Source organism: Triticum aestivum, chromosome 5B (genome assembly GCF_018294505.1).
Source record: "Triticum aestivum cultivar Chinese Spring chromosome 5B, IWGSC CS RefSeq v2.1, whole genome shotgun sequence".
Taxonomy (NCBI): domain Eukaryota; kingdom Viridiplantae; phylum Streptophyta; class Magnoliopsida; order Poales; family Poaceae; genus Triticum; species Triticum aestivum.
Genome location: NC_057807.1, coordinates 43844217 through 43855172, shown reverse-complemented (window position 1 = coordinate 43855172; position 10956 = coordinate 43844217). Strand labels below are relative to the sequence as shown.

At 50.4% G+C, this 10956-nt stretch overlaps 1 pseudogene; it reads left to right on the top strand.

Annotated features, from left to right (window-relative positions):
- Positions 1-975: 975 nt before the first annotated feature.
- Positions 976-10507, top strand: LOC123114607 (probable acetyltransferase NATA1-like; annotated as a pseudogene).
- The last annotated feature ends 449 nt before the right edge of the window (positions 10508-10956 follow it).

Below are 10956 nucleotides of genomic sequence, written 5' to 3'. Positions count from 1 at the left end.
TGGCCGCAAGCGCCGCCTATTTTGGCTTATGTTTGCGGCGTTGATGTGGACCTTGTGGACCACACGCAATAAAATGCTGATTGAACGGATCTTCCCGCGACGGGCCTCTGACTCTTTTTTTTAAATTTCTTGCCTTCTTGCAGCACTGGCACCCGCTTGCTAGGCGGCTGGATCGCAACCGTGTGGGTCTCGTGATGGATGCGCTTCTAGCGACTGCGTGGCGTCTTTCTGTTCTATAGGGATGCTGTTAGCTTGCCATACTTGGTGGATTTTTCTCTTTTCTTTTTTGCTTCTTGGGTGTGATTGTGTTGTTGCCCCAGCCGTCTTATTCGCTTTGGTGATTGGTACTTGATTGTATGGATGTTTACTTTATTTATAACACGGGGCGAAAGCCTATTTTGAGAGATAACTGAATCCTTGTATGCCATGCCATCAACTGCAGCCGTTCCCAATAATTGGTACCTCAAGGTTGTCTGCAAAGGACTGCACTAGATTAGCATTGTCATGTACATCTTCTTAGCCCGTTTACTTCACACCTTGTTGGCTTGTTCCGACACCACATACTCCCATCATATCGATCAAACCCGTAACTAAAATGACTGTAAATATAGAACTATTCTTCCACAATAGCTATGTGTAAATCAGCTGAACTTATAATTTGATGCACCTATCTCAAGGCAATTTTAGGTTCTGATAGCCTCTCCCATGGTTATGGTTGATAAAACTATTTTCCCTATCTTTCCCCAATAATAAAGCACGGATTGAGTCTGTCGGGTTCACCGTTGCGGCCTTTTTACACAAAGGTCCATGTGGTTTTTAGAAATTAAACCCGTCATCCCTTCTTAAGTGAAACTGGAAAACGCTTCGTTAAAAAACACTGGATCTGTAAGAATTCCACCCGTGATCCGACCTATTTATCCCTTTTCGTCCTCCTCCACCGGGCACCACCCCTATCACTCCGAACCCCGCACCAGGATGGCGGCGCCGACGATCTACTCCGGCGAGGTGTGGGCAGAGCTGCGCCTGGCGGACGCGCGCGACGTGCCCCACACCCACAACCTTATCCACCAGATGGCGGAGTTCGAGCTCCTCACCGACCTCTTCGCCGCCATCCACGAGCTCCTCGCGTCCACGCTCTTTCGCACGCCCGAGACCGCCCCTTCACCTCCTTCACCGCCCTCATCCTCGACCTCTCCACGTCCTCCGTCCCGGCCTCATCGGACACCGTCAGCTCCCGCAGCCTCGGCCTCTCCGCGTCCCCGCTCGCCAAACTGGAGGGGTCGCCTTTCCATCGACGCGCGGCGGTGGGCGCGTCACGGTCGGGTTCGTCATCTGCTTCCCCAACTACTCCACCATCCTCGCAAGGCCCGAGCTATACGTGGAGGACATCTTCGTGCGCGCGCCCTAGCGCCGCCGTGGGCTGCGCCGCACGATTTCGTTCACCGTCGTCGGCAGGGCCGCGTGGAGTGGTGTGTGCTCGATTGGAACCAGAACACCATGGACTTCTACGAGGTGATGGGCGTCGAGATGTTCAAGCAGTGGCGCATCTGCCGGCTCAACGGTGCCGCGCTCGACAAGTACAAGGCACGGGCAACCAGGAGGATGAGGACGCCGACGGGAAGGCCTAGTCACTACTGGAATCCACTTCTTTGCCGTCCGCCATGGCAGACGGCAAAGGCATGGATCACGGACGGCAAACTTCTTTGACGTCCACTAGCAGATGGCAAACTGTCCGTCTGAACACGTGCCAGCAAAGGCCTTCTTTGCCGTCCGCTTCCCGGAAACGGACAGCAAAGGATTGTGCCGTCCGCCGTTGGTGGCCAGCAGACGGCAACGATTATGGATGGCATTGAGGTGGGGTGAGAGCCGTTAGGGGTTAACGGCGTGCTTTGCCGTCAGCCAGCGGACGGCAAAGAGGCTAAGGTCTTTACCGTCCGCTGGCAAACGGCAAAGTGCTCAAACATGCCAGTCCCAGGAATCACAGGTAGCTGCCACATGGCATGTTTGCCGTCAGCTAGCTGACGGCAAAGAGCCTGTACAACCCTGTTTTTAATTTAATTCATTCAATTTGATAGCAATTCACAGATATACATATATACACAACAAGCATATCCAACACACAAGTTTCATCATATATACATACATAACCAACACATATATAGTTCCATCCTTACATATTACAAAAGTTTCACATTGTTCATCCAACACCGTTATCCATCCATCCATATAACAAGTTCCAACCATGCAAGTTCATTGATACAAAATAAAAGCACAAATGGAAAAGAAGCACTCCATCCATGCAAGCTTCCGTGAATTAAATCAAATCTGCAAAATGATAAACAAGATGTTAGAAGAAGATGATGAAAATGAAGAAGAAGAAGACTATAAGAAGTAAGCATACTTAAGTAAAATGGAGCTAACCTAGAAGAAGAAGAAGAAGAAGAAGAAGAAGAAGAAGAAGAAGAAGAAGACTAGAAAAGTACTAGAAGAAGACTAGAAGAATAAGAAGAAGAAGAAGACTATAAGCTTATTATGTAAACTTGGTCATTTTGTGCTAACATCAGTAATTTTGGAGTTAACCTATAGGAAACTAAGTATATTAGAGCTAACTTATGTCATTTTGGAGAAGAAGAAGAAGAAGAAGAAGAAGAAGAAGAAGAAGAAGAAGAAGAAGAAGAAGACTATAAGCTTATTATGTAAACTTGGTCATTTTGTGCTAACATAAGTAATTTTGGAGCTAACCTATAGGAAACTAAGCATATTAGAGATAACTTAGCATATTAGAGCCAACTTAGGTAAAATGGAGCCAACCTAGCTAATTATGCCATCTTTGTGTGAACTAAGAATATTAGAGCTAAGTTAGAGCTAACTTATGTTATTTTGGAGAAGAAGAAGAAGAAGAAGAAGAAGAAGAAGAAGAAGAAGACTATAAGGTTATTATGTAAACTTGGTCATTTTGTGCTAACATAAGTAATTTTGGAGCTAACCTATAGGAAACTAAGCATAGTAGAGATAACTTAGCATATTATAGCTAACATATGTAACTAAGCATATTAGAGCTAACATAGGTAACTAAGCATATTAGAGCTAACTTATGTCATTTCGGAGGAAACAAAGCTAAGTATATATAGATCATTTTGGAGATCTGACATACCTGACATAGTTCAATTCTCATTGTTCTTCTCCTTCTCCTTCCTCAGCCTGATGCGCCAAGAGCGGCGAGGCGGTGGAGGCAGTGGGATGTAGTCTTCTACCACAATTGGTGTGTTCATGTCGCCCAGTTGTGGGATCGCCGGCGCCACCACCGGCGCGAGGTCATTCTCAGGCACCACCACCATCGCGAGGCCATCTTCAGGCAGGACAGGCACGACCATCGCTAGGTCATCCTCAGCCACCACCAACTCTTGCCCATGGTCAGCCACCACCATCTCTTGCCCTTGGTCAGCCACCACCATCGCTAGGTCATCCTCACCCTAATGCCCACTCTGCTCCTCTTCTTCCCCACTCCAATCTAGATCATCCTCCTTGCTATCTTTGCTGCAGCCAGAATCACTGCTGCTTTTGCTACAGCCAGAATCGTTGTTGCTTTCGCTACAGCCAGAATCGTTGCTGCTTTGGCTATAGCCAGTGTCGCTGCTGCTGCTCCCATTGCCTGTCCAAATGCAACAATGATCATTAACAATCGATGTGAGACAAAGCCAAATGTAGAGGAATAAGAAGAGGCAGAACGTACTGGCATCATCGTCATCAGTGTAGCGCATGCGACACATAGTCACATTGAACACCTTCACGATGAGCATGGCGGTGGCGGCGTCGTACCTGAAGAAAAGGAAGTACCCCAGCCGCAGGTCATAGGCACGGTAGAACTTCTCCCAGCCACGACACAGGTACATGTGGCCCTCCTTGATCACCAACTCCACGTCCCACAGCCTGCGAAACCCGCTGCCGGCCTGTCGCAGCTTCACATTATTTGGCGGATCTTCACCCGGCATGTTCATAAAAGTGCCAGGCAGCCTCTGCAGTTTGGGACAATGAGTGATGTAGCAAACAACAAAGTTATCATAATGAGATGAGTGAAGGGGAGATCTCTCCTTTTATATACCTTCCTCATGGATGATACTGCAGTCCCAAGTATGATACTGAAGAACTCAGAAGCATTCAACTCGTACTCCGGCGTGGCAGAGCGGAGTCTGCGGCGGCGGCTTCCCCCCATCTCTGATAAGCAGCAGAAGAGACCAATTAGTACCCTTACAACATTATCATACAACATTATAACATAAAAAATTTTGAGCAGAAGATAATCAACTACACCAAGTTATCATTTCTCATTCAAAAAACAATGCACTTGTGGACATATGATGGCTCTAATTGAATTTATTAGTAGCACTAGTCGTCAAAAATGTTGACTTTGGTTGAATTTCATATAATAACTATTTTAACTTCTTTGTGTCAGCAAACTAGGCAACTAGCTAGCAGTATAAAAACATTCAACTAAAGAAAAGAAAGAAACTGCAAAACATGGCGGAACCCTAAATAAGAAAGTATAAAAACGTGTCTTTTTCTTCTTCTTCCCCTTTTCTTCTTCTTCCTTTTGTTCTTCTTCTTCTTCTTCTTCTTCTTCTTCTTCTTCTTCTTCTTCTTCTTCTTCTTCTCCTCTTCTTCTTCCTTTCCCTTTCCCTCTTCTTCTCCCTTTCCCTCTTCTTCTTCCTTTCCTTTTTTTCTTTTTCCTTTTTTTCCTTCTTCTTTTCTAATATGTAAACTACCTAAATCTATTTATTATCTAAAACTATATCTAATATCTAAAACAGAAAAGAAAAAAAGAAAAGGGGGTGTGTAAGTGGAAGAGGGGGCTCACCGTGGGGAGGTGGAAGAGGTTGGCCGGCGACAGGGAGGGGCGGCGACGGGGCTGGAGGGGGCCGGCGGCGGGCGGTGACGGGGCGGCAGGACAGCGGGGAGGGGCGGCGACGGGCGGGAGGGGGACGACGACGGGCGGCGACGCGGGCAGCAGGACGGCGGGAGGGGCGGCGACGGGGCGGCAGGACGGCGGGGAGGGGCAGCGACGGGCGGGAAGGGGGCGGCGACGGGGCGGCAGGACAGCGGGGAGGGGCGGCGACGGGCGGCGACGGGCACAGGGGACGGGGCGGCGGCGGCGGGCTGGTGGGTGAGAGAGAGAGAGAGAGAGAGAGAGAGAGAGAGAGAGAGAGAGAGAGAGCTGGTGTTCATGACGGGGGGAGGTTAGCGATTCAACGTCGTGCCCGGGTGGGCCCCTACCCTCTTTGCCGTCAGCCTAGCGGATGGCAAAAAATTAGCAGACGGCAAAGAGCTGACCTAGCCACAGCCTTGCATCTGTGGGCTCACAAGGTTCTTTGCCGTCCACGAGCCGACGGCAAAGTACTGGCTGATGGCAAAATAACTTGTGCCATTAGTTATTTCTTTGCCGTTTGCTTTATGAAAATTAACGGCAAAGAAGCTCTTTATCGTCAGCTAGCTGAAGGCAAAGAAGTAGATTTCAGTAGTGGGTAGGCCAGTAGGAGAGGAGAGATCTAGACTCCGGCGACTGGTAATAATAAAGGTGGTAGATTTTTCCTCCACTTGGTGATGTATTACTCTGTGCAACTACAGATTTAGTGCATTGATATGTTCTTCGTAGAGATGCATTATGGACCTGTTCTTGCCTTCCCTGGATTATGTATTGAATTGAATCTGAAACTGGAATATTCCCTGTTACTAGCATATTCTGCATAGAAATACATAGGAGCTGCAAGTTGTGCATTGTTAGCGCGACTGCAACGATAAGCAACACACTCCTGCGTCCAAATTCTGAAGGGGTTCATCGGAGAATTACATTGATCAGAAATCCCGCACCCGGGAAAACATCTAAAACAGAAAAATCAGAGACCCCCTTGTGAGAAGTATGTGGATTGACGCCGTGTTGGCCTGTTGGATCTTAACTTTTGCAAGTGAAGATATCAGTTCGTGTACTGTGGGGACCAGTCCATAGCTGGAGTCAGCCATCCAACCATATTTGCATACATTTTGAAACATATTTTAACAAACCGGATGAAATTCGTGCAAATCGGATGGTTTTCGTATAAACCGGAGCACATTCATGATAATTTTTTACATTTTTAATTTTAGAAAAATACCAAACCTAAACCTAGCCTATGGCGGCGCCCGTCCTTCATGTCCTTGTAGTTCCCTTCCAGCAAACGCCGGATCCATCTCGTTATCTCTATGAGCGGCGGGAACGAGACATGTGAAGTGAAGGTGCGGTCGCCGGCGAGGAAGAGTATAACATGGGAGACGGACTAGCCCATTTGGGACTCAAGGCCCCGCCACCTCCAATGTACTCATCCTCCTCCTTGAAGTACGCAACCTGTCCATCACCGGCATGAGGCCCATGATGGACGTGGATGGGGTGACACACTCTTCGTCCCACCGCCGCCCACGAAGATTCGTTGGCGGCGCGTTGGATGCGTATTTGACGACGTTCCCGTTTGCGATCGCATGAGCCGCCAACACCATATCTGCGTCGGACTGGGCCGCGCCGAGTCCGGCTACGCCGGGACTGCGTTGCGAGCGGCGGCGTGAGTGGCGCGGCCTCGTAGAGGGCCCGCTGCTTGGCGATGAAGTTGGGGTTCGCTGCGACCATGGCCACCACGGCTTCCACGCTTGCGCGCTCATCGTAGATTTGGCCATCCACCAGCCGATGCTGCTCGAGGAGGAAGTGGTTGTGTTGATGCTCCTCCAACGCCTACCAAAATGGTGACATAGGCGCCGGCACCGACTGTTCCTCAGCCATGGCGGAGTTGAAGTGCGCCTACTCCATGGTCAAGCCGGCATAAATAGGCACGGGCACCGGCATCGAGTCGTCTTCGGAGTCCATCTTAATCATGGGGTCGCCGTCGGAGCCCTCCGAGGAACTGGCCGGCATGCCAGCCTCTATTCACCTCGAGCTTCTTCTCCGTCGAGAGGATCTCCCACAACGCATTCCCGCTCGCGGTTATGGCGTATGTGGTCCACGGGGTCGAAGAGGATGTGGAGCAAACTTGGTGTGGTGCGGTTTGAGCCAAGTGTGGCCGCCTTAAAATAGCGGATGCCAGCGAGGCTAAGCATCCGGGTCTGTCAATGCGAGAGCGCCGGAGTTGGTTTCTCGGCGGCATACCTGTTTAATGGCGACAGATAGATGGATATGTATTGAACATGTACAGTAGATATCAGTCCCGTCTCAAGTAACGTCTCTCTGGCGTTGAACAGAAGTGGACACTGGGGAGGCATCACGGGCGACGCCCTAGGCTGACGAGCCGATTAACTATGCCAGTGAGAGATCCCATCTGCTCTGGGCCGACGTCAGTGTGGAGCGGCTGCTCTAGAGCGGCAAGAATGTGGGTAGTTGTTTCGGGCGGGAAAGGGCACGGACAAGGAAAGGTGTTTGGGTGGGACCGGCTAGCGAACAGATACAGTACCACGTTGGATGGTACAACACATTCGGATCATGCTGTCCGGACAACTGCAAGTGGTTTGAGGGTCCGCGTTGGAGATGCCCTAAACAAGTGCTCGACTGTACTGGTTAATGCGGTCGTCACAGTGTGGCCACTAATGCATCGATGAACGAGTATTACACTCATTTTACTAGTCTTTTCATCAACAGTAATGCAACAATGCACTCATGCGCATTTCGGATTGGTCCATATACAAATAGGCAACTTAACACCAGATCACAATCATATAGTCTGTGTGGGCACTTTAATTTGTGCGACCCATGTGAGCATGTCAGTGGCTTGCCATGCAAGGCTACTTAAACCGGCAAAAGGAGAAGAGAGTAGCAAGATAATTTAGGATTTCGTATTCCTATGGAAGTTATAGAGAGTGATCAGCTGCAGACAAAAGCGATGCTCTGCTTAATTGATGCAGGGTTCTTGGTGATACCAAACGGCCCGGGAGATCGTCGGTGTCTTCCATGTTCCCCCTACCGACTGTTGCAGCGCGAATATTGGCGTCTCTGTCCCGCTGCTGCAATTTCCTCTCAAGATTCTCCAGGTTCCTTGGGATTAGTTCTAAGTGACTTGAGATCTTGGTCTCTGACCAATGACTATACATAGTCATATACTCTTATGTCTGTGCATGGCTGCATACGTTCGCTTCTAGGAGTAGATGCATGCGTGACGAGGCAATGTGGCTGGCTAAACTATGCATTGATCTGCATGCATGCATGTGGTATACTTCATGCATGGATGATGCTTCTTTGGTGTTGTTTGGAAGATATTAGAGCATCTCCAATAGATGGTTCAAATTTTGACGGTCCAAAACTGAAAATGTAAATTTTGGACCGCCAAAAAATACGTTTTGGAGCTTCGAAAAAAGGCCAACTCCAACAGATGGTCCAAATTCATGGTCCAAAAAAGCAACTCCAATAGATGGTCCAAATTCACGGTCCAAAACCGGCCAGCAGCCGCCCGACTACTGTTCAGCCACTGTCCAGCCACTGTACAGCCGCAAATATTTGAAAATAACATAAAAAGATTCATGTCTTATCAAATTATTACATAGTTCTTCAGATCCAGGAGATGCAATGCAACACAAATACAACATAGTTTTGAACAAACAAATAATGAATCTATGCGGATCTTTCGCCATGCCATTTCCAATGCTCTTTCATCAAATCTTTGTGGAGTTGGTCATGCACATCGCTGTCTCTAATCTCGCTGTACAGGAATGCCCGTCAAATGATAGAAGTTGTAATCTAAATGTTTGCCACGCTCGTTCTCAATGATCATGTTATGCATGATCACGCAAGCGGTCATGATGTACCAAAGGATCTTTTGATCCCAAAATCTAGATGGTCCTCGCACAATAGCAAATTGGGATTGCAAAATCTCAAATGCCCTCTCAACATCTTTTCTAGCCGCCGCTTGTGCATTATGAAAGACAAGTTCTTTCTTACCTTCAGGTTTTGCAACCGGCTTGACGAATGTACTCCACCTCGGGTAGATCCCATCTACAAGATAGTACTCATAGTTGTAGGTGCGGCCATTTGCTTCGAAGGTCGTTCAATCCCAAGTTAAATCATCAAGTTTTGTCATTTTTTTACCTTATGGAATTCCGTCGAACACCTTGTGGGCGCGGTGGAAGAAGATGGCCGCCGGCTGGATTGGCTGCTGCTTACGGCTGCGGACGGCTACGGTCGGCTCCGGACGGCGGCCGTGATAACAAATAAGGTTGGATGCCGGCCAAGAGGAGCTCGGCGGGCGGCGAAGACTAGTTCGGCAGCCCGGTGGAGGGCTCGGTGCGGCGGCTGTCGTGCGGCCGGTGCACCGGCCGTGGACAGACTCACGGCCGACGGGAGGAGGTCGGTGGCAACCTAAGACCCGGCGGAGGCCTACCGCGGTGGCCGAACCACCGGAGGGGCCGAATCCCGCGTCGGCTGCCTCCCGATTCCGCGGCGTCCGGGCGGCGGCGGCGGGGGCGACGTGGGCGGAGGGCGGCGGTGGCGGAGGCCGGCGGAGGGGATGTGGGGTGGTGGCGGTGCCGACGGCGAGGTTTTTGGCGGTCGCGGCGGCGGATTCCGGCCGGCTGTTCTTCAGGCAGGCGGACGGGCGTGGGCGGGAAAAGAAATGAAGTGGCGGTTGGGCGTTCGCGGGCGGCGGCTGGTTTTGGACCAGATGCATCTGGCGATGTATATTTGCACCGCGAGGTGTTGTATTTTACATCACGAGGAGGCCACGGTCCAAATTTTTTTTTCATATGAACCGTCCGTTGGAGCAGCGTTTTTTGCTCCAGACGGTCCAAAAGTTAGGTATTTTACATTTGGACCGTCTATTGGAGATACTCTTGCAGCGTTGTTATGGATGCATGCACAAACGTAGAGTCAGAGGTTTACGTTCTCTGGCACTTTTATGTTAGTACTAGTATATTTGTGCAGGATCTGGGCCATCAATCTTGTTCATAACCATCTCTGTGTTTTTTCTAAACATTACCGATCATACTTGATTTTGCGGTGTTAAGAATTCAAGGCCATTTTGATAATTGGGCACAGAAATTAGGTGATCTAGTTTTGTTGTTGACGCAACTTGGTGTGTAGTTTTGATTGGCCTTTTCTTTTGCGGGGATACATTTGGCTGGCACTTCGCCAGACAAATTTCAATCTATGGTGCATCTATGGTGCTAACTGATATCGTTAATTACGCCCAGTCAAAATTAATTGAACGATCAGTTATCTAAGAGCATCTCCAGCCGTTCGGCAACCCAGGGCACCGAAAAACAGCCGCCTAAGGCTGAACCGGCGTTTGCTTGGCATGCGGGGGTGATTGCGTTCCCAGTCGTAGCCCCCAGGTCGCCGCCAAAATTGCGCAAACTCGATACAAACTCGATGATCTGGCACAAACTCGGCGATATTTCATAGAAATTTGTACAAAAACAGATAAACATGCAAACTACGCCTAGCACTGCTACGCCGCGGCCGCCGCCCGCCTTCTACATGTTGAGGAGCCTGCAGAAACGGGTGTAGTCGTCGTTGCCGTCGTCGTCGTCGCGCGCCCCGCCGGAGCCGCCGCCGTCCCTACTTCACCCCTGGCCAGGGTGGCCGACGCGCGGGAGGGGGGGGAGGGGGTTGGACGGCCCGGCCTCGTCGTCCTCGTCGCTGTCGAGGATGACGATGCCTGCCTCTTCGCGCCCGCGCGCCGGGCCTGGAGGTCCGCGTATGCCCGGCGCTGGCGGAGCACCTGCTCGCGGACGTAGTCCTCCCTCGCCCATTTGAGGGCGGTCTCGTCGGCTGCGGCCATCTATGTGTGCTCCGGCTTCAACGGGAGCAGCCCCGGCTTAGTCTTCGGTCGGATCAGGCGGAGGGAGCGCTCGGAGGGGCGGCCTCCCTCGTTGATGACGAGGGCGCCGCTGCCGGTGCGGCGCCGAAGCGGCCTCTCCTCCTCCGGCTCCAGCTTGACGGGGCGGAGCGCCGGC